Genomic DNA, 23,278 nt, shown 5'->3' with positions numbered 1-23,278 from the left:
TTTCCTAGGGGTTTTTAAAGGAAAAAAAGTAAAAGTAAATTATATTTGTTGCACCTCTAACAACCCCATCATGCATCATCATCAGGGTTTGAACTTTGAATAGCATAGTCTGTGCTATAGGACTAACTACATTCGCTCACAGCAGGTTACCATTCTGGGGCAGGGGAGGAGATTGGCTACTGGGGCTTGTTTTGGGGTTGGGGAGATAGACAGGAAGAGTCCATCTCATTTTCTCTCCCTCCCAGAGAAGCTGTTCCCAAGTTTTCCAGCACTGTGTGCTATATGATGGTTGCAGCAGCATGGTCATGATGATCTTAGATGAGCTCATGTTTAGTTAGAATTTTGGCAGACTCCCAACGTTTTATTGACAATGCAAGCAAGAGAAAGGAAATTAAAATTTTCAATAGTTCATCTTCCATTCAAGCCTGAACAGAATTTCATGAGACAAACTAAGGGCACTTCCTCTGGCCCCAGGGCTTTCTCCTTACCAAATTCCAAAGCTTGCTGCAAACAACTGAGGTGTTAGAGCTTCTAAAAATAAAATAAAAATCTCCAGAATATTTTATACTGGAAAACAACCTAAACTTAACGTTGCTTCCCCAGTAACGAGGCCTTATTTAAAAGATCAGACAAGGGATTAAGGAAAAGCAGGTTTCAGTGGTAGCCATGTTAGTCTGTATCAGCAAAAAAAACCAGGAGTCCTTACGGCACCTTAGAGACTAACAAATTTATTTGGGCATAAGCTTTCGTGGGCTAGAACCCACTTCATCAGATGTATGAGGATAAAAAATACAGGAGCAGGTGAAATACATGAAAGGATGGGGGTGCTTTACCAAGTGTTAGGTCAGTCTAACAAGATAAATCAATTAACAGCAGGATATCAAGGGAAGAAAAATAACTTTTGAAGTGATAAGAGAGTTGCCCATTACAGACAGTTGACAAGAAGGTGTGAGTAACAATAGGGAGAAATTAGTATTGGAAAAAAATTAGTAAGGAAAAGCAGTCTCTCAACAAAAGTGGCTCAAACTTTTACTCAAACAGCTAAAGGAGATTGCATAAAAGATTAAATGAGACATACATAATAATAAACTTGTTAATTAAAACTCAGTAGTGTTACACTGACTTTTGGCTTTAAATCAAATGTACTGAGAAGGATAGAAGGCTGGAGAATGAGAGCAGTTCTGGGAAAGCAGTGTGCCAGACTGTACTCCCCCATACACATAGGTTCACAGATTCCAACGCCAGAAGGGATCACTGTGATCATCTAGTCTGACTTCCTGTGTAACACAGGACATAGAACTTCCCCAAATCATTCCTTGAGTAGATATTTTTAGAAAAACTTCCAATCTTAATTTAAAAGTCATCAGTGATGGAGACTCTACCACAACCCTTGGCAAATTGTTCCAATGGTTAATCATCAAAAAATTACACCTTATTTCCAATCTGAATTTGTCCAGTTTCCACTTCTAGCCATTGGATCATGGTATACCTTTGTCTGCTAGGTTGAAGAGCCCATTATTAAATATTGGTTCCCCATGTAGACATTTACAGGCTCTAATAAAGTGTCCCCTTAACCTTTGCTTTGTTAAACTAAATAGATTGAGCTCCTTGAGTCTATCACTATAAGGCATGTATTCTAATCCTTTCATCATTCTCATGTCTCTTCTCTCAATCCTCTCCAATTTATCAACATCCTTCTTGAATTGTGGGCATCAGAACTGATTGCAGTATTCCAGCATGCCAAATACAGAGATAAAATAATCTCTCTACTCCTATTTGAGATTCCTCTGTTTATGCATCTAAGGACTGCATTAGCCATTTTAGCCACAGCATAACCTTGGGAGCTCACATTCAGCTGATTATTCACCATGACCCCCAAATCTTTTTCAGTCACTGCTTCCCAGGATAGAATCCCTCATCCTATAAGTATAGCCTGCATTCTTTGTTCATAGATGTATAAATATAAAAACACATAATTTTCTTGCGCCCAGTTTACCAAACAATCCAGTTTGCTTTGAATCAGTGACCTGTCCTCTTCATTGTTTATTACTCCCCCAATTTTTGTGTCATCTTCAAGATTTTATCAACGATGAATTTATGCTTTCTTCCAGGTCGTTAATAAAAAGGTTAAATAGTGCAGGGCCAAGAACCAATCCCTGAGTGACCTTACTAGAAACACACCAATTTTATGATGATTCCCGGATTACATTACATTCCCTCTGAGACCTTTCCCACTCTGCTTATCCAGAACACCTCATCCAGTTCTGGGAGAACACTTTATCCCAGTCCCTGGAATCCAAAAACTTGGTTTGAATCCAGACTTGTCACTGAAGTTTCTTTACTGGCACACAGCAACACTACACTGAGGTGATCAAGCTCAAATGCAGTAGGGTGGGTATCGGGGGTTTACTACAAATCCAAAAGCACATAAATATAAATCAGTTTATATACATAGACTAACACAGGCATAATACAGAAACAAATCCTGAACTGCCCACAAGCTACAAAATATGCTAGTAAATAAAGCTGCAGTGGCAAACTTATCACTTACTTGTCTTACTATTTCTTTATCTACTAACTACATGTTATTTACAAGGCCACCTGCAAATTCTTGCTTTGTCCATTAACTTCTGTTTTCACTCATTGTTCATGCAAGGCCTACATCAGTTAGCCTGCTTTTAGTCTATTTAATGTATGCCATGTTCATTTTATATCTTTCTAGTTTTTTAATCAAAATATCTTGCTGTACCAAGTGAAAGGCCATACAGAAATCTATTATATCAACACTATTACCTTTATCAGCCAATCTTCTAATCTCATTAATAAAAGATACCAAGTTACTGCCACTAAGAAGCCTGATATGCACACATGTGGACTCTCCAGCACTCTTTGCAGGGCCATAAGGCTCTACAGTGGGGAGAGGGTTCTGCTGCCACAGGCAACATTTTTAGTCAGTTGTTGATTGAATTAACACCACTCTCATCTTTGCCATGGGTAGGGAGCAGACCCCATGACAAGGTGGTAGGGAATTTAATTTAAATTTTACAAAACTGCTCTAGACAAAAAAACAAAACATTGAAAAGAAAGGCCCTGTTCCTACAAACACTTGAGCAGGTACGTTACTCACATGATTGATCCCATGTTTGTAGCATCAGGGGCTAAAATTTTTGTTAAAAGCTTTTCTCTTCATAGCGTAAAATTTTTGTCACTTGAAAACAAAATTGCTTCACTGTTAACAATGAAAAGTTATTAACAAAGTTATTGTGAACTTTTTTTATGCGCACAGGCCAACATTTGCAAGTTAGGCTCCCATTTAGGTACCTAAGGGTGGGGTCTTCAAAGTACATAAATGATTTAGCAGCAAATGTCTCATTGTCTTCACACTGCAAAAGCTGATAGAGGAGTATAGCCTAGTGGAGGCATTTCCACTTTCTTGACTTGTGCAAGGTGAGGTGTTGGCTGCAAATACAGCACAACCTATTTCCCTATCTACTTTGCGTCTGAGTGAGCTGTTCAGGCAGTGAGGATATTAATGAGGCCTGAACTTGTCTTCTTCAGTATAAATAAGCATTTTAAATGAAACTTCTTAATGAAAATAATCTGTAAAATCTGAAATTACCCTAAAAATTAGGAAACTAATGAAAGAAACAAGTATAAAACATCCACTTAAGACTATAAAAGATAAAGAAAAAAGAACTTACAATACAAATAAAATTTTGATTTAAATTTGAAAAATTTAAATAAAAGCAACTGATTTCTTCAGTTGGGTGCACACAGGAGTGCAGCCATTGGCACCTTCTGTAGTGCACACACCCTCGATCGTCCCCTCCGCTCCTTCTCTACCGCAGAGTTCGGCTGTGTGATCTCCGAAGTAGAGGGGAGGAGGGTGGGTAGTGGAGCACCCACAGGGACACACATCTCGAAGAACCATTGTTACTGCACAAGGTGAGTAACTTCTTCTTCTTCTTCGAGTGGTTTCCCTGTGGGTGCTCCACTCTAGGTGCTTGTAGAGCAGTACCCCACCAGGGGTGATAGGGGTTCGGAGTTATGTATAAGTGTGTGATGAGAGCATTGTGAGGCCAATGATAGAGTCTGAGACAAGGCCCTGGGTGATAGCATAATGCTTTGCAAAAGTGTTCTGCGATGTCCAGGTTGCAGCTCAACAAATATCTATTAAGGGGACATTGTTCAAGAATGCAATCGATGTCGCCATGGCTCGCGTTGAGTGGGATCTGATGCCCACGTGGGGTTCTTTGTGATGCAGATGGTAGCAAGTTTGAATACAGGTAGAGACTCATTTCGAGAGTCTCTGAGTCAATACTGTAGAGCCCTTAGAGAGCTCTGCTGTAGAGACGAATAGTCTTGGTGACTTGCAAAATGGTTTAGTTCTGTCCAAGTAGACGGCTACAGCCCGTCTGACATCTAGCACGTGCAACGTTGCTTCTCAAGAGTTATGTGACTTGGGATAGAAGGCAGGTAAGTGTATGGTTTGTTTAAAATGAAAATTTGTAGCCACTTTGAGCAAGAATTTTGGGTGAGGACGTAACATGATTTTGTCTTTGGTAAATACAATGTACGGTGGTTCAGCCATCAATGCTCCTATTTTGCTGACACATCTGGCAGACGTGATTGCCACTAGGAATGCGACCTTAACTGACATATGTAGGAACGAGCAGGTTGCTAGAGGTTCGAAGGGTGGTCTTGTGAGACATTTGAGCACAAGATTGAGATCCCATGGCGGTGCAGGTTGGCGTACTTCTGGGTACATGTTCTGTATACCTGCTAGAAAGCACTGTGTAACCGGGTGAGTGAATATTGAAGCCCCTGCTATCTGTTCGTGGAGGGCTGTGATGTCAGCCAGGTGTATTTTAATAGAACTTATGGTTAACCCCGTTTCCTTCAGTTCTAGAAGGTTGTCTAGGATCATAGCTAGAGGTGCCACAGTCGCGTCCAGCTGTTTTTGCTGACACCAAAGGGAGTATCTTCTCCACTTGTCGCGGTAAGTATTTCTAGTGGTGAGGCAACGGCTATTTAGTAATATCTGTTTTACTTTCTCCGAACAGTTCAATTCCCCATGTTGGAACCAGAGAGGAGCCACGCGAGATGGAGTTTCGCTAGGTCTGGATGGAGCGTCAGGCCCTTGTTCTGGGAAAGGAGGTCCATCCGGAAAGGCAGCAGTTGTGGGGCACAGACTGCTAGATGTGAGAGGTATGGAAACCAAGTCTGTCTGGGCCACGTGGGGACAACGAGAATGATATATGCTCTGTTGAGTCATATCTTGAGGATGACGCATGGGATCAGTGGTATTGGAACGCATCATTCATGTATGCCTTCCTGCCATGGGATGAGGAAAGCATCCCCTAACAATCCTGGTGCCAGGCCTGCCCTGGAGCAAAATAGTGGACATTTGTGATTTGTTGCTGAGGTGAAACGGTCGATTACTGGGTGACCTCATTTTTGGAATATTATGCCGAGAACACTGTTGTGGATTTCCCACTTGTGTTCCTGTGAGAAGTGCCTGCTGAGGTTGTCGGCTGTAGTGTTTTCGTACCCTGGTAGGTATGATGCTGTGATGTTTATATTGATGCAGATGCAGAAGTTCCATAAATTCATGGCTTCTACACATAGCGAGTGAGACCTGGCTCCTCCTTGGCGATTGATGTAAAACATGCACGCCACATTGTCGGTGAGAATAGAGATTGAGGTTTCTCGTATGAGTTGGAGGAAGTGTCGGCATGCATTGTGTATCACGTGGAGTTCCAGGAGATTGATATGTAGTCGGGTTTCCGTTGCAGACCACCTGCCTTGTATATTGTGATGACCCAAGAGGGCACCCCAACCTATCAGGGAGGCTGTTGCGGTTGTTCGGGCAGCTGTGTCTGCTACACCCATTGAGGCTTGAAGCACTGTGTGGGCTATTAACTGACGCTAATTGATAATGGCGTTGAGCTGAGGACATTTATGCTCGGGGAGGTCCTCCACGAGCTCTTGTATTTTACTATAGTTAGAGTAGTCGTAATTTGCTAGTAGAGCAGAATAGTCAGCAACTCTAAGCAGAAGGGTGGCTGATGAATAAACTTTCTGCCCAAAGAGGTCCAGTCTCTTGTGTTCTTTATCTTGCATCGAGGAATGGAAATGAGGCTGTTTACTGTGCTGATTAGCAGCCTCTACTACCAGAGAGCAGGCCTGAGGGTGTGAAAACAAAAATTCCATGCCTTTGGCTGGAACGAAGTATTTTCTGTCAGCCCTTTTGTTGGTGGGTGGTGCTGATGCCGGTGTTTGCCATATTTCCTCCGCAGGCTCCATTATAGCCTCATCCATGGGGAAGGCAATCTTGGTCGATGATGCCGGTTTTAAGATCTTTAACAACTTATGTTGTTTCTCCTGCACCTCATGTAAGGCAATTTCTTGGCTGTTTGCTACTCTTTTGAAGAGTTCTTGGAACTGTTTCAGGTCATCTGGTGTCATAGGGGTAGATGGCGTCACTGCTTCGTCTGATGTGGAAGATGAGTATGGGGCAGGTGGTGAATCATCCAGGTCTGCCTGAGATAGCATCTCTTCCTCTTCTCTCTCTGTATCGGGGGGTCAGAGGTTTCTCTGTGTGGTAACGGTGGGTGTACTCTGGAACCTCTTGTTGCTAGGGAAGGGGGACAAGAAGAGGGGTTCTGGTATGTGGGCCAAGAACCCCATTGTGGCCATTGCATGGGGTAAGGTGGTAATGGGTAAGGCCAGTGCTGTGCATACCAGGGCTGTGAATGCTTCGAAGGATGAGGCTTAGGCTTCACAGCGTTCCATGTAGATCTCATCTGTGATGGGGATGAACGTTGAAAGGGGAAGCAGTTGTCCTGCATGTCTCCTTCCTCACCACTATGCATGGAGAGTGGTGCAGGAGATGAAGGATTGTACCGTGCTATGTAGCTCAGAGAGTGTCTGGTGCCGAGCAGTGGTGACTGTGGTGTCGAAGAAACTGCTATGTCCTCAGTATGCAGGAGTTGCGCTGGTCCCGCCATGGGGTTGCGGTTTACCATTGGAGTGCTGACCGGTGCCGGGTTTGGTTTGTTAGCCAGCATCAAGTCTTGGGTCGGTGCCGGTGGCAGCAGCATTGATCGCGGTGCCGCTGCCTGTGCCGCACTCTGCACCGGGGTAGTCGGTGCTGTGGAGGAGATCTGATGTCTCAATTCCGGTGCCGCGCGTTGGGGCTCGGCAGGGGTCCGCTGAGAGACAGTGCTGGAGGAGCCTGGTGCCTTGTAAGTGCTCACTCTGGATAAGTGGAGCACTGAGGACAAAGACCTCGCTGGGGAAGCTCTCTTTTTCTGAGAGAGCCTTGCTGGAGAGGTCAAGGCTCACTTCCTGACAGTTTTGGAAGTCAGAGCCTTATCAGAGCTCAGGGATCTCGGTTTATGAGACTCCCGGAGGACGTCTCTCGCGGAGGTTGGAGGGATTTCTCCAGCAGAAGCATTTTCAAGCGGAGAACCCTGTCACGTCTTGCCCTTGTTGTTAAGTCGGTGCAATGTATGCATTTCTGGGAGATATGAGTTTCTCCCAGACAGCAGATGCAGGACGAGTGGCCGTCAGAGACTGGCATCAGTTCACAGCAGGAGTCACACTTTTTAAATCCTGTTGAGCCTGGCCTGATTGCAGTTAAGCCCCTCCCCACCTCGAGAGATAAGTGTGGGAGTTAATTGTAATGGTAAACTGTAGAAACTGTTCCCAAACGGGGAGTTAAGCCAGAGAAAAAAAAGTCTTCTTTCTTCTTCTTCTTCTTCTTCATTTTATTTGATTTTATTTTTAAGAAAAAACCTCTAAGAGGAACTTATGTAACTATGTATAGACTAAGACTAACTAAACAATGTAACTAAGTATTGACTAATAAGTACCTGTGTAACTTGTAACTTTTTTTTTTTTTTTTACTTTTTTCTTTCAGACAGTATCAAAGAGAGCACTGCCGCAGAGCTCCGTCTGCAGCCAAGGACAGTTGAGAAGAAACTGAGGGGGCGATCGGGGGTGCACACGCTACAGGAGGTGCCAACAGCTGCACGAGACGACTCCTGTGCACACCCTTCCCCCGACCAAGTGCTGCTGTGAGAAATCTCCAATCTCCGGCGCAGGGACGCACCGAAACTTAGAGTGGCGCACCCACAGGGACACCACTGGAAGAAGAATTGTCACTTCCTTTAATCAGAATCATCCTACACATTTACTTGGGTTTCAGAGATTATAGAAATTTATTTTTAAAATTGTTTTAATGATTAAAAAAAATAAAAACCCTAAACCCCCTTCAGACTTAGACAGTTTGTGTAAGTGATCACTTAGCACTTACCCGTTAATAAAACTTCTGAATTGGGAGAATGTGCTTTAAAGCTTCTGGGGGAAATGCTGGCCCCACTGAAGTTAATGGCAAATCTCCTGTTCACTTCAATGGGATCAAGATTTCACCCTCTGTCTCCAGGTACCTTTCAAAAGGAGACATTTTAGGAATGTCTTTATAAAAAGTTCAAGTTCATTTTTTCTAAAGAACTTTGTCCCCGTAGTTCACAATTGTTTATAATACTATAGTGATCCAATTTTTTTAAGTTGTTGGGCTAACATCAGGCGCTTAATTTCTTAAAGGACCCTACGATGAAGCAGAAAAACTGCCAGCCAGCACAACAAGGGTTAAAGAGAGTTTTTGGGCTCAGCGAGCCCCGCCCCATTTCACCTGAAGACAGTGCCAAGCCTGGAGGGCTGGACAACCTAGCAGAGCCCATGGCTTTTAGCCCCTTATTTGATTGCTGTGCCTCGATCTTTAAGGCCGGGGGGCAGGTAAGGGGATCCGGGCCCTCCCTCTCCACCAGGTCCCAGCCCAGGGCCCTGTGTTTGTCAACCCTAGAACAGGGGCAGACCTCCTTGCAGGAGTCCAAATTTTCTGCCCTGGGTTACTTCCTACCAGTGTCTGTTCATTTTGGGGTGTGGCTACTCTAGTCCAATTAGTTGGGCGGCCTGCTTCCCATAGGGTCCTCTCATGGGTTGTGAGCAGCACCTTGTCATGGTCTCAGTCTCCTTCAGGCAGGGCAGCTGCAAGTTGGTCAGGCTGAGCCCTACACCTTCCCTGGGCTTTGCCCACTCAGTTGCCTCCAGAGCTGAAGGCTCCTAGGTCTCCTCCACAGTCTCCCACGGCTGGGGTGACAGTGCTTCCTCCCAGGTGGCTGCCTTGGTGGGCAGGTGAGTGATCCTTCCCCTCACATAGGGAGGCGGCTAGCTCCTGCCCTAGCTGTACCAGTTGGCCCCCAAATAAGCCAGGCTCTCTCCTTTTCTCCACCCTGCAGGCCTAGAATTGGCTGCAGGTATAATGGGGCAGGGCTAGCTGGCAGTTTCTCTGCTTCATTGTAGACCCATTTTTAATTTTAAATACTAAATAACTGAATGGATTTACTTGTAAATGTCCAGAAAATCAAACCTGTCCTTAAAGAGCAAGTGCTATAATTCTGGAGAGAATACGCTGTATTCTTCACATGTAACTGAGTAGTTGAATCCCTGCTGTATGACTAAAATTCAACTCAATCTTAACTGTGAAACTGCAATGGTATTTTCATAATAGGTAAATTAGAGGTATTAAAATGTCTACCTCATTCTTACACCAGAAGTATATTAATGCTGTTGAGCAATCCAGTAATAATCTGTGTGTCAAGAGGAGAAAAAGGATTTGGACCAGCATGATTAAAAAACGGTATTCTGCAAAAGGACTTCTTTAGCAAGGAACCACATTAACATCTTTAGAGTCACTGACATCAAGATATAAGGTAGAAAAAATACTAGTTTGATTTAGCCAGGCTTAGATCTGAAGATGTGTGTGTTTAGGTAGAGGAGGGTAAAGGAAATGTACAACATACTGGGTTACACTGCTAAAAACAGCAAAACGGTCTCTGTAAACACTTAGAGCCTTACAGCCAACCATACCATCACTAGTTAAGGTATTCTGAACAATTATAATAGGCAACCTGCTCAGGGGGTATTCTGTTTTTCAAACTTAATAATGCCTCCGCAGAAACAGTCTTCAAGTCAAAAGTTCTGAGATGTATGTGTATTCGGGGAGGATTATGCATGTATTTAAGCTATGCAGACTTCACTGAATGCTACTGCAGCAGCAAGTTGCAAGGCAAAACCTCAGATTTGAGCTAAGCTATTTTGATCAGCTTATGCTTATTCTTGCAGCTAAGAAAAAAGGTATTTTAAATCTACAACAGAATTTCAGAAGCACAGTACAATTTTGTATGATCACAAGCTTCTGTAAATTATTCTCAGTCGCATGGAAAACAGTCTTCCATCCACACCATTACAATTTAGCTCCCTGAATGAAGGAAACAGGAAGTGCATCTTTGTTTATGGAAGAGCCAGACCTGACATCCCTGATATTTCAGCACATTAGATAGCCTTTAGCTGCAGTTTAAAAGCATTAGAAAAGGCAGTTCAGCCAGAAGGGAATAAAAGAGCAGCTGAGTCAGTCTCATAACTCACATTTGGGAAAAACCCAGGAATTCAGAGGAAATTCCCTCTAGCTAAATAGCCAAATTCCGTCTCTGCTCTTGGTGGCTTCCATTTCATAAATGAGCTTCTCACACATACACAGAGAGTAGGGTGACCAGATAGCATGTGAGTAAAATTGGGACCGGGGTGGGGGGCAATAGGAGCCCATATAAAAAAAAGCCCCAAATATCGGGACTGTCCCTATAAAATTGGGACATCTGATCACCCTAACAGAGAGGCACATTAACAGCAGCCACATACACACACAGCCTATTGAAGCCAAACATCTGAGGTTTTGGCATGACAACAGCACTCAAAAGTAATGATCTGTTCTGAAAGGACAGTTCAGTCAGGTAAATGCTGTCTGTGACCATAACGAATCCTCTGACTTTGTGGCTTTGGCTCCACTGCATAGTAAGCCTGTGTCTATGGGACCCAGGCTTCCAGATTCGGTGTTTTCAAGCCCGTACTTAAGCATCCACACTGCACTGTAAGCATGGGCCACCCAACACTGCTGACATCTCCATACTGCATGATGCAGACTCGAGTCAGACCTTCTGCTTCTGGTGGCATACCCTAGCTTATCCCATGGTTCCTTCCTAGCACCCTCGCCAGCTATCGCCACTCTAGGGCTTGGCTCATAGAGGACTGTGGGGCACCTTGTGTGTCCATACTCCATGACTTGACAGGAAGGGATTTGAGCCCACTGACACATCCAGCTGAGCCATTTTCAGATATGCATGCTCCCAGCAGCAAGAGTCATCAACATGGATTCCGACCTGGTGGAAGAATTTCTCCAGCTCACTGGGTCACTCCTATTTCAGGAATCAGGCAGAGCATCTGTGAGACACTGGCAAACCTTTTGGCAGAGATTTTTGAGTTGATGCAATTTTAGACTTGGCTTTGGCAAGGCCATCATAGAAGGATTACTTTGGATTGAGTAATCACAAATTGATTCAGTTTAAATTAAATGGAAGGATAATCAAAACCAGGTAATCAGCTAGGCTTTTTAAGTTCAAAAGGGAAGACTTTGGGAAGTAAAGGGATTTTAATTAAAGTCAACTGGACTGAAAAGCTTAAGGATTTAAACGGGGAGAAGGTTTGGAATTTCTTCAAATCAACTATCCAAAACAATCCAAAATAGAAATACCAAGTAAAAGAGAAAAAACTTGTAGAGAAATGCTCCAGACCTAGATGGATGAAGAACCACCTCAAAAAGCTTATTAGAAGTAAGCATAGAGCCTATTCAGAATGGAAGAAGTGGTTGATCAGCAAGTAAAGTTACATCATGGAGGTTAGAAAATGCAGGAATAAAGTGAGAACTGCTAAAAGTCAAGCTGAATCAGCACTTTCCAAGGATATTAAAATAAATAAGAAGGTTTTTTAGTTATATAGATAAAAAGAGAATAAGGATAGATGAAATTTGGCTGTTGTGCAGTATGGATAGGAAGGAGATGAAAGTCTAATATAGGTATGGCCCCAAAACCCAATGATACTTTGCCTCAGTTTTCAATAAGGATAATAATAAAGAACACATAGAGCAGGGGTCGGCAACCTTTCAGAAGTGGGGTGCCAAGTCTTCATTTATTCACTCTGATTTAAGGTTTTGCATGCCAGTCATACCTTCTAAAAATGTTAAAATGTCTTTCTACAAGTCTATAATATATAACTAAACTATTGTTGTATGTAAAAGTAAATAAGGTTTTTAAAATGTTTAAGAAGTTTCATTTAACATTAAATTAAAATGCAGAGCACCCCGGACCGGTGGTCAGGACCCGGGTAGTGTGAGTGCCACTGAAAATCAGCTTGCGTGCCGCCTTCGGACAGAGCTTATGCATACTCACTGGGGGGACTGAACATCTATCCCAGAATATTGAAAGAACTGGCACTTGAGATTGCTAGTCTAGTTAGTAGCAAGGATTTTTAATACATCTATCTATTTGGGGTTAGTAACATGTAACTGGAGAATAGCTAATGTCCTACCTATATATAAGGCGGGGGGGGGGGGGGGGGGGGGGAAGTGATCTGGGCAATTACAGACCTGTTAGTCTGACCTCAGTAGTATGACAAGGTTTCAGAACAAATTGTGAAACAAAGAATAACTAAATTCACAGAGCTAAAGGGGCTGGTATGCAACATGGATTTACCAAAGGTAAATCATGCCAGACTAACCTGATTTCTTTCTTTGAGAAAATAACTGATTTTTTAGATAAGTGAAGTGCAGTAGCTCTAATATTTTTGGACTTCAGTAAAGCATTTTCCACGGAACCACATGGGAAATTATTAGTTAGAGAAGATGGGTATCAGTAAAAAAATTGGAAAGTAGATAAATTGGCTAGAGGGGAAAAGGCAACAGGTTGTGCTGAAAGCTGAACTATTGGACTGAAGAGAGGTTACTAATGGAGCTCCTCAAAGATCGAGGTCTTGGGACTAATCTTCATCAATACAGAGGAGGAGCTGAATATTAGACAGGAAGCGCTACAAGACTGGAGTGATAGAAATGGGATGAAATAGTACAACATGCAAGGTCATGCACTTCGGGTCTAATAATAAGAATTTCTGCTACAAGCTAGGGGTCATCAGTTGCAAGCAACAGAGGAGGAGAGAGACCTGGATGTGGGGGTCAATCACAGGGTGACTATGAGCCACCAATGTGATGTGACTGAAAAAGGTAAACGTGATCTTAGGATGCATCAGGCAAGGTATTTCCAGGAGAGAAAGGGAAGTATTAATGCCTTTGACCAGGCACTGGTAATACTCATTTAAAACAATGTGTACAATTCAGGTCACCCATGTTCAAGAAAGAATAATTCAAATTGGAAGAGGTGCAGAGAGGAGCTACTAGGATGATCAGGGGAATGGAGGGCTTATCTTATGAGACAAGACTAGAAGAGCATGGCTTCTTTAGTCTTGCAAAAAGAAGGCTGAGAAGGTATATGATTGGTTTCTATAAATGGGGCGGGGGAGGAGGGAAAGGGATGGGGAATGGGAAATACTAGGGAGGGTAAAGAACTAAAGGACAATATTGGCACAAGAACAAATGGATACAAACTGGCTATGAACAAATTCTGGCTGGAAAGCAAGTGGTTTCTAAGCACCAGAGGAGTAAGGCTCTGGAACAGTCTCCCTATACGAGTTGTAGGGACAAACAACTTAATTTTCAGAGAGAGCTGGACAAATTTATGAGTGGGACAGTAGGATAGTGTAGCTTGGGATGCTCTTCCTGTTAATGTCTTATCTTCCTAAAAGCTCAGGTTTCGGGGTTTCAGCTGGCCATCTGCAAGATTTAGGAAAGGATTCTCTCCACCCAGTGTTTTGGTTGGGGCAGGGGAGTGTCTTTTTCCTCTGAACCATCAGGAAATAGCCCTGTCTGGAGATGAGACATTGGACAGGGTAGGCCAGGTCGCAAAGTTGGCATGGAACTCTCTCTCTCTCTCTCTCTCTCTCAGGTGCTTGGCTGACTGGTTCTTGCTTACATGCTCAGGGTCTAACTGATCGCCATGCGGGTGGCTGGGAACAAGTTTTCCCCCAGGTCAGCTTGGTAGTGACCTTGAAGGTTTTTCACCTTCCTTTGCAGTGTCTGGGTGCAAGTCACCTGCCAGGATTATCTGGGTATATCTCATTTAATCATCTCCCTGCTATTGCTGGGCCATGGGCATTGGTGCACTGCAGTCTCTCTGCATGTGGCAGAGAATAGTCTAGTCTCCTGGGGGCTGTAATGCTTGCTCTAATTTAGGTTGTTGGGTTTACTGTGCGGGTGTTAGTGCCCTGTGATATACAGGAGATCAGACTAGATGATTTCGTTGTCCCTTCTGGCCTTAATCTCTAAAATCTATGATCTGCACGACCCCTCTGATGTTGCTCATGCCTGTTGCCATAGTCACCCATTCCCCATAAGTGGACCACACTGGTGGACAAGCTGGGACACTATTCCCACCAAATAACAGTTATAAATGGAATCACTGTCCCCACTGTTATTCTAGGGGACCTTGCATAACCTATTTTTCCATGACTTATGAAACCCTATCCTGTTTGCAGAAGCCCCGGTAAAAGAAGTTTCATACTACATACTCAGTGGCTATACGATGGTGGTTGAATATGCATTTGGAAAATTGAAATATCATTGGCACTGCCTTCAGAACCTTTTGGATGCCATTGTGCAACGTCTGCAACGTTGTGGCCTGTTGTGCTGTGCATAGTGTCTATGGGGACAAGGGAAAACCTTTTCACCAAGAGTGGACTCGTATACACAGCCGGAAAGTGCATCTGTTACAAGGGCTGCATTCACATGCATAGTGGAAATCAGGGATGCTTCATGCACCCACATAATAGGTTTACATGGTCCTATGAACCGGGGAGGAGGCGGGGGGCCTGAAATGGTATTTGTAATTGTTCTGGTTTTGGGTGCATTTTGTAAACACTTTACTGTACCACTACACACAGTGTATTGCTCACTGTGCTGAAATGTATGGACACGGTTTATGCTTATGGATTAATAGGACATTACATTAAAAAAAAACTCTTTAGTGAGGCCAGCATGTACTTGAACCCACAGCTTATAGGGTATTGTGATGAAGTTCTACTTCATTACATATAATAAAATTTGCTAAAGAAGCTATGTGTGAAAATTTATTATTATTTTAAACATGAAATACCAGTGTAAAACCCAGACATGCAGACCAGCTGCCATCCAAACATACAACACAATAGCTAAACAGTGCAAAAACAGTGAAAAGTGCATGTTTCCAAATAAGACTGACAGCTGTTTCTGGGGGGTCTCCTGTTCCTCTGTTCTCCTTGACCTTTCTAGCGTATTTTGCACATGCAGCCTGCAACTGGACTGGAGCGGAGGAAAGCACAGTGTATGTTTAAACATTCCTTTTAATAGTATTCATTGGCTATGACACGGTCCAGCCAACTCCTGAATTGTCCAAAGGATGTACAGTCTGCAAGACATAACAACATGGAGGGGACTCAGGACATAGGGATGGAGCAGGAAGTGAATGTTGGAGTGGAGCGGATGCCGCAACCTGCAGTCTGGTGGCCACAACCATAAGTAAATGCTCAAACAGCTCCTTCTGCTGTGGTCTCTCTTCCTTCCTCAACCTGAGGTCATGCTCCAAGAACTGTGTCACCAATCGCTCCTCGTGCTATGCATCCTCTCTCCACCTTTCTTGCATCTTCCTCTTTCTGGTACTCAATCTGGTCCTTCTGGTACACAGTCTACTGACCGGTTTTATCGAGAATCTCTCCCATCAACACATCTATCTTGAACTCTTTCTCCCTGCACGAAGTTGAAGGTGTCTACTCCCCCAGGCTCCTGGTGCCGTGCGCTTGCCCTACAGAAGTGAAATGGCCTTGAGGAAAATGGAAGAACACATTATCATCTGACCATGATAAAAAAATTACATTTCCACTCTTTTAAAGGGAGCTGCTTTACTTCAAGGTCAAAAGACTACACATTTTAATCAATGGGCTTTATTTTATTCACACAAAACAGTGGCTACTCCAGATGGAGCAGCACCAGAAGCCATCACACATCAGGGTAAGATACACATACAAAATTCAATTACAATGATTTATAAATCCTCACTACTTTTCCCAGGGCAAGAGGATGTTGTCACTAGCTATGGATTTTACAGTCCCTTCAGGCAGGGCAAGCTCTGGAGGACATTGATATTCTCGAGGTCCCTGGGTAGAAGTATGAACTTCTGTTCCAGGCCAGTGGAGGACAGACATTTGTGGGCTAAGGAGATTTTAAAGCACCTAGTGAATGATTAGCAGGCATCCAAATGGAGGGGACTTATGAACTACAGAGGTGGCCCTAATAAGTATGGTCTGCTCCAGAAGGTAACCAATGGTCTAGAGTTCCTAACTCCATGAGAGAGTCACTTTTTTCAACAGGCAGCAATGGGTGAAAATCCAAGCTAAAATTGACAAGATGCTGATGTAGCATAAAGGTGTAATACAGCCTCCTTGTAAGCATCCTGCATTCATGTACAGACCTGACTGACTGCCAGCCATGGGGACTCCTAACACAGACATGCAGCCACCCTCCACTGTAATTGGATTTAGCTAGCTGTGGACCAAATACAGACTCTGGTTTCACTTGGACTCATTACAACCAACTTTTTTTTTGACTCAGTTAACTGGAGGTCTGAAACAGTGCAGGTACAGCCGATTTACAAGGTGCTGCTGTATTAGCAGGGAGGTGTATGTGAGGCTCCTCGCTGTGGTGCCCCAAGCCATATTTCTAACAATCAGTGAGTAATTAGTAAACATATCATAACGCCTTAACTGTTTTTTCTCAGCTCCCAGTGTCCATTCTGAATCCCACGTGGTGGCTGCGGGGGGAGAGAAGGGCACTACAGAAATGAAGTAGGTTCCACCCTGAACAGAATCACACTATAAACCCGGCTTGTATTAATAACTCAATATGGCTATAAGCCAGAAATCCCTCCCATCCATATGTTAACAACAAAAATGGCATCAGAAACTTACCAGCCTCTTCTGCTGGTTCCACTGCAGGCTGTCCCCCAGGACCACTCTGCTCCTCTGAATACAGACCCAGGGTGTGCTGCAACCACCTCAGCACCTGGACCACTTCTTGTCCACCATCCCTCGGTGCCTGTGACTGGGGGGTTATAAGAGTCACATCTCTGCTCAGCAGATTGTGGTGCAGACAGTGGGCCCAGTGCTTGCAGAAGTTCCCAGGAGCCAGTCGAATTCCTTGTAAAAGTGGCAGGAAGATGGGGAGTTTCCAGAGGCGCTGTTAGCATCCTTGATTTTGCGGCAGTCGGTCCTGAGCGGATTGATTCGCTCTCTCCATTAATAGCCGGTCGAGTGGATTCCCAAAGCCATGAGCCACTCAAATGTAGCTTTGCAGACATAATCATTTCTTGTGCTCTTTCTTGCTAAAGCTGAACCTCTTGCTCGCCTCACACCAGAGGTTAACCAGAATCCGGCTGTTCCTCTGACCAGCTAGAAGCACACTTTATTGAGGACTTCTTGTTAGTGCTGGGATGACCTTACCCTTACGTGTGTGAGCCAACTGTGTTTCCATTTGAGCAGTACAAGTGTAAGTGAAGGGTTAAATGCCAAGCAGGGGTATTTGAACCAGGAGGTTTGCTTCCAGCTCCCACTGTACTTAATGGGACTCTTTCCATTGACTTTAATGGGAGTTAGATTGGGTCCTAAATCAACTGCTAACGCAAGCATCTTTTACAAGGAGCTGTTTGTGAAATACAAAGCGGAACTACACTACACTTATATATGCTTCTCCTGTCACATTCTGGGTATTTTTGAATCTGTTAAAATTTTACACACACACACACGGCTTTGCATTCCCATTGCCCTAGAACTGCATAGCTCAATGCTATAGGAAACAAATGATGCCACAATGATTTTTACACTCATTATAGTCCTAAAATACAACCACAGAAATATCATCTTCTAAAATATATATCTTTGGGGGAAGGGGTCATCATCTTTGATGACAGAAGAATTCTTGTTCCTGTTTCATACCACTTACTGCTTTTGGAAGCTGGGTTGGATCAAAATTTAGGACTGACCATTAGTCTCCTTCTCTCCCTTTTCTACTCATCTTTTTTCAGCTGTCTCCATAGTATAAAAAACCCTTTAACTCCCTAGCACGGACTTGGATATGCTGCTGGCTCTACTACTTTCCCACTTCTTCTCCCACCCTACAGAAATCTGCCCCCCCCCAGCCTGATTTAAGACCTATAGTACTGAATGCACAAAAAAGTTATTGCATTGTTTAAATGGAAATAGTTTACGACCACAAAAGCCAGAAAACATTCACAGACACTAGTACATCAACGTTAAGTGTCCCGTGGTGGTGCTGTTGCATTATGTCATGTGATCACGTAATGAGACTCCAGCACTAGCCAATGGGATATACTTTTTAGCAGTTTCCCTGCCTGTAATAGCTGTGATAAACACTATGTCTTCCTCACAGAGGTATTGTAAGGATTAATTCATGTCTGTCAGGGCTTTGAAGATGGACAGCACTATAAAATGCTATTATTTTCAGGAACCCCAATGAACGAATCAAGGAATCGGAATTCAGTTTGATCTCTTTTGACCCATTTGATGTGATTTTATATTTTAATTTCCATGGAAGAGAAGTCTAGACAGTCACAAGCCTGCCGCATCCCTTTGGGTGCACAGTTATTTTCTACATGCTTTGAAAGACAGAACTGTGCATGGATCCCCTCCTTCCCAACACACCCTTTCTTGCTTTAATTAATACATGATATAAAAGTTACTCTAGAGTTTCACTAGGGAAAAAGAGAGATGAGACATTTAATTGAAATGTTGTCTAATAAGAACTAAACTTTTGAAGAGGCCTCCAACTATTAGTACAGGGGAAAAAACCCAGTTCACAGGGACCCAATCATCCTGGTGTGCACATAACTTTCACTGCCTTCAGTGGGAGCTGCAAAGGTGAATCTCCATGAAAATCAGGCCATAGGTATATATGGCAGCTGTGCATGCAAAGTTGAGTAATTACATGTCTGCTTTTGGGATGTATGCAAATGTGGGTTTGTACAGGTGCAAATTAGTGACACTCAAAACTGTAGACCCCAATGTAGAGTCTCTTGAAAATCTGGCCAGTGTGTTTTACTGATCTTGCAATAATCCATCACTGATTCATTAAGAGGCATACATTAATGACAGCAGGGACTTAAAACAAAACTTCTTTTTCAGGTTCCTATCAGAGGCCTGCACTGGGAATCAGGAGACCTGGTTTATAAACGCCTGGTTCAGTCACTGAACTGCTGCGTGATCTTGAGCAAGTCATTTCACTACAGTGTCTCTATGGCAATGAAATGAGGATAAATACACCTTTCTCCTATGTAACTTGCTTTAAGATTTGTCAATAAAGAACACTATAAAAGGTGCATTTATTATAAACAATAAACATCCAGAGAATCAGAAAGGGCCAGAGACTCATCTCTACTTTCTCACAGCTCATGCATTAAGTATATATTTTCTCTTGTGGAATATTAAGTCAATCTATGTATAAGCAGGGTCCAAACGAGCTCTCCTCTGACATCTAGTGATGAGCCAGGGGGAGCGGGGATGGAGGGGAGAGGAGAAGCTTCAGGAGCAGACTGTGTTTGCACAAACATGCCCACTCTGGTTAGGTGCACAGCAGATGAAGCGGCTTTGCCCAAATGATCAAGTTTGGCTGGTTTGGGGTTACAAATCACTCTAGTATTGAATGCAGGGGTAATGAAACATTATTATCCCCATTTTACAAGTAAAGAGCAGCAGAACTGTGCTTAGCATGCTCTGATGGAGAGGGTCACCTGAAGCTGAACCTCATTTGCTAAGCAGGAGGTAGGGATGCCAAATGCCAGTGAAGATGAGTGCTTGGTGACATACCTATGTGATGATGTGGACTCTGCTTAAAGAGTCCCAAACACCATTTGACCTGCCCCTCTCCAGCATTTAAAGAGAGAGCTGATTAGCCTCAGTTGAGAGCCCTTCTGTTTGGTAATTCCTGGAGTTGACATCACTACTGAGCAGGTCTAGGGGCTAAGCTTACACCTTTGCGTGCAGACAGTGTTGCAGTGAAAGCCAGCACAGAAACTGCACTTTCAGTGAGGTTCCCCATGACCTGCTGAAATCACTGAGAGCTGATATCACTAAGAGCTGCGTTAAGTGGCAGAACCTCAGAACTTGACGTCGCAGAAGGGCAGCAGTGGCTGTGAGCCAGTTGCAGAGGTGGCAGCAGAGGCATCTCTTTCCACCCCCAGTTGGAAGCTAAACACTGTGAATGCACCTCTGAACTCTGGGTCTTTGCTAACCAAGGACAGCCAACTGCAAGTAGGGTGCAGTAGAGGGAGAAGGGAGCTATGTCGGCTGCCCTTTAATCGTACAATAAGGATAACATTTCGTCACCCCGCTCCGGCCCTAAAGGGGTTTAAGCAGCCCTGGAGAGGGTTGCAGCTGGGAAAAGGTAGGATGATGGGGAAAGCAGCCACAGCTGTGGCCAGCTTAATCAGAGCCCAGCTGGCCCTTACAAGAAGGCTGTGGACCAGAAACTAACACACTCTCTCTCTCTCTAGCTTCTCAGAGAGAAGGACCTGGCTGCCTGGGAGCTGAGAAGCGTACCTGAGATGGAGCAGTGCTGGGGAAGGGAGCTGGGGAGCTCCAGTCAGGAAAAATCCCAAACTGCAGGCCTTGCCAAAAAGACCAAATAGGCACTGGGGCTGCAGAGGGGCAGCCCAGAGATAGGCAAAGGCAAAGGCATCCCCTTGCCGATGATGAGTGGTTTACAGACAGCAGTCTGCCCCAGGGAACGGGGGGCTAGATGATGACTGGCAGTAGCCACAGAGGCAAGGTGGGTTTAGAGGGTTGGGGGTTCCCCTGGGAGGGGAGACCCTGAGCGAGGGGGTACTGTGGTGGGCAGAACCCCTGGCAAAGGGCACCAGGGTCCGGGAGGGACACAGGGCCAGTGGCAGGCGAGACACCGGCCTGCAGAGGGCGCTCTGGGCTGGAAAGAGCTAATTTCCAAGACGGCCAGCAGGAGGCGCCATGCCAATAAGTCTTCACCCCGCCACACCCCTGCTTTCAAATATTAGTGATTTGTAACCCAAAATTGATCATTTTGGCAATGCAGCTCCACCTGCTGTGCACCTGGGCAGAGTAGAAGTGTCTATGCAGATATGGTCTGCTGCTGAAGTCCCCCCTCTGCCCTCCATCACTGGATGTCAGCAGAGAGCTCATTCAGACCCCACTTACATATGCAGCTTTTATACATACCATTGTACAATATCTATTTATATTCTGCTTGCCCCTCTCCAATATGAACTCAGGCAGTTCCAGTTGAAACTTTTTTTTAATAATTTATTTTTTAGGAATTTCTATTCCCTCGTGATAGCCCTCAGTTTGAGAGAGTAGTAAAGCTATAAAGGGTTCTGGAGTAGAAACAAAAGAGCCTCTTGGAGCTTGGGTAATGGTGTCTCACATTAACAAAATGTCTTCCTCTCATAACTCAGGCTATGTTACAGTGGCACAACTGTACTGATGCAGCTGCACCACTACAAGATCTCTCATGTAGCTGCTCTGTGTCAATAGGAAAGAGCTCTTCTGTCAACATAATTAAACCACCCTCACCTAGCGGCAGTAGCTATGTCGGCGGGAGAAGCTCTCCTGTCAACATAGCACCGTACACACTATCACTTATGCCAGCAAAATTTATGTTACTCAGGGGTGTGTTTTTTCACACCCCTAAGAGACGTACGTTTTGCCGACATAAGTGGTATTGTAGACATGGCCTAACGCAACAAAAATCACCACCTGCCACACCACAGAAAATGAACTGTAGAATCAGTTGGAGTGATCAAAGAATACGTGATGTGCAGATACTGGCATTAATGCGGAAGACAAGCTGTGGGCCAAATTATCGCTCATTCAGTATCCAATCTATACCCTGTGTTTCTCCTAATTAGCCTGCTATCCGGCAGATCTCTGCATGTCAGATCTAGCTGGCAGATCTCTGCACGTCAGTGACATAATGTGCTGGACAACCTATGCTGGAATTGTGTAGGTGAAAGGCTTGGGCTTCAGCACAAGGTGGGACGGAGTAATGGTCCCACCTTGTGCTGAAGGTCATCGTCTCAGTGGCTCTTGCTAGGCTTTGAACAGGGACTATTCTCAGATGAATTCACTCACATGCCTAACCTCAGTTCTGGGGCAGACATTAAGTAATGATGCACTGGGCATTTAAAGAGCTATATAAGTGCTAAGTATTACAACTATTAAACAGTGATACAAATGCAAATAGTTATTACTGGATTGCGTGTAATCCCAAGGAGTCTGGTTACAGGAGGGGGTTTATGGGTACACAGAGAAAAACAGCAGCACCCAATAGAAGGGAACACTTAAGGACTCCATTTGGATGTAATTTACCATAATAATACTCAGCACTTACTAGCATTTTACATTTAATCAGAACAGACCTGCAAGGAAGGAAAGAATAATTTCCTGATGTGAACACAGACACAGTGACTTGTTTAGTACCCTATACTGAGACAGTATCAGACATGGGATAAAATTTGGGACAGGCTGGTTTCCAGTGCTATGCTTAATCCACTAGAACATGCCGCCATCATGTAGGGTGCAAGTCAACGCAAAACAGAGAAAGTTTCAGAGATTGTAAGGCCAGAAATGAAACCCTCTAATCGTCCAGCCTGATCTCCTGCATTAGCCAGACCATACAACATCCTGGACAAGAACCTCCAAGAATATTAGTTCCTCCTTAGCCCATCCCTAATATTTACATTTTGGCTGTTGCTGCCAACCCGTGCTGTGATGAAAAGGGCTACGTAAGAGCTAAGCATTATTAGGTTAGGCTGTGAGGCTGGCTTTGCTAGCTTTCTGTTCTCAAACCAGTCCTGCCAGGCATGCTCCTGACTTCCTTCCTTTCCCCTCCACATGGTTCTGGAGGTACAAGAGCAGCTGGACTGAGTGAGGGGAGAACATCACTCCATGCATGGGGAGGACAGACAGAGGCTCCCATTCCTCGAACACAGTTCCATACATAAGGAAAGAATCCTCACTTCAATCGACTACACAAGCTCCTGCTCCCTCTCCCATCTAAGCTCACCTTATGCTTTCCTTCCAACACCAAGCTGGCAGCTGTTGACAAGAGAGCAGAAGGATCAGATTTGCCAATTCAAACAAATTATAGTTTTACTGGAGATGGTGATATCAAGATATAGTAGAGACATGTCTTGACCAT

General features: G+C 44.1%; 1 protein-coding gene across 7 annotated transcripts in view; it reads right to left on the bottom strand.

Moving 5' to 3' along the window:
- Positions 1 to 23,278, bottom strand: part of MAP3K13 (mitogen-activated protein kinase kinase kinase 13) — a 144,185-nt gene that overhangs the window by 49,021 nt on the left and 71,886 nt on the right. The gene's annotated exons all lie outside the window — the stretch shown is intronic.

This window comes from Mauremys reevesii, linkage group 9 (assembly GCF_016161935.1).
Source record: "Mauremys reevesii isolate NIE-2019 linkage group 9, ASM1616193v1, whole genome shotgun sequence".
NCBI classification, from domain to species: domain Eukaryota; kingdom Metazoa; phylum Chordata; order Testudines; family Geoemydidae; genus Mauremys; species Mauremys reevesii.
Note: the sequence above shows the minus strand (reverse complement) of the source record. Positions and strands in the feature narration are given on the sequence as shown.